We start from the raw sequence: 1498 nt of genomic DNA, 5'->3' as shown, positions 1-1498 counted from the left end.
TTTTAGTTTCATGAGGTATTTAGAATTCTGTGCCAGAGAGCTCTAGTATCTCACCAAACTACAAACCCTAAGATATTGTAGGATAGAGCCATGGTGTTTACAGTGGCATGAATGTGCTATAAAAGTATAGTGTGAGCTATTGTACAATTCTTCAAAGAGAAAACACTGCTAATAGGCAGTAGAAATTGATGACCCTGATGTCAATGGGGAAGTGAATCTGTTCCAAGTTTTAGAATAATTTTTAGAGTACAGAGAATTAGCATGGTAACATGGTTTAAGCATTTGGAGACCAGGTTCAATTCCTCGCTTGGCCATAGAAACCCACTGTGTGACCTTGGGCAAGTCATGGTCTCTCAGCCTGATAGGATTGCTGGTCTTCGACTGTAATAATTCATTCATTGAGCCTGATAGGATGGCAAAGACAAACTTCCTCTGAAGAAACTTGCCATGAAAACCCTCTGATAGGTTAATTTTAGGGTCACCATACGTTGGAAATGACTTGAAGGCACACAACACAACTAACAAGGTATCCAAGATGTTGAACCTGTTTTGCACAAAGGATTCAGCACCTTAGATGGCTCAAGTTCAAGTCCATACTGCAGCCCAGCACTACACGTGTAGCAGAGGGGACACCCCTTCCCCTCTACTGTTTTGTATGGAAATGGCATGTATTGTAGGCATGCACCTAAGTAAGCAATTTCCAACATTTCAGATAAGATAGGTGTGGGGTGTCTGTGTATGCCTGCAGGTAAGCATGCAAGCCTTTTAAAGGATTGGTGTTATAGGCAATTTGTTCCAAAATGGCATACATTGTAGAGCTGTCAAAGCCAAGTAGCAAATGGAGCACAATGGTGATTGAAAAACATTTAGAGGCTTTGTTTTTTTTGTTCTCTGCTCAGTTGATATCAGCTGATAAGTCCCTTGTATATTCCTCCCAGAAACATCTCTGCTTCCAAACAAGATTATTAAGTTTGTATCTCCATGCAGGTGCTTTCTTATCAGTGCCAGGATGTTTATGAATACCGGTTTGGTCATTATTTTGCATACTTCTATGCTGCAATTTAATTATCACTGTAGCTGCATTTCACACATCCCTTTCCTTTGATCTCACTATTATCATTGCCTTGTTCCCTTGCCTTCCCGTCTTCTAATCATCCATCCATCCATATATCTGTATCTACATCTGACAATTCCAGACTAGGGCAATGTATCATGTATCTGATGAAACAGGCAAAACTTTCTGCTATAAGTAATGTCTAAGTGTTGAAGGTGACGCGAAACTCTTGTGGTGGTTTTGTTGCAATAGACAGACACAGCTATCCGTCCACAGCCCTGTCATTAGAAGTAAAAGGAAAGTCCAATGTATCCTGTGATTGGAAGCCAGAACTGTCAGTCACAAAGACACCTCCTCTTCACCTGTCCCTTTGCCTTTTAATGGAGGTGAAAGGTAACAGTTTTTGCAGATCCAGGCTGGACTCCTGCTGGTTTGTCCCATCTA

Source organism: Sceloporus undulatus, unplaced genomic scaffold (assembly GCF_019175285.1).
Source record: "Sceloporus undulatus isolate JIND9_A2432 ecotype Alabama unplaced genomic scaffold, SceUnd_v1.1 scaffold_20, whole genome shotgun sequence".
Lineage (NCBI taxonomy): Eukaryota > Metazoa > Chordata > Lepidosauria > Squamata > Phrynosomatidae > Sceloporus > Sceloporus undulatus.
The sequence above is the reverse complement of the archived record's forward strand: the minus strand, read 5'-3'. Positions refer to the sequence as shown.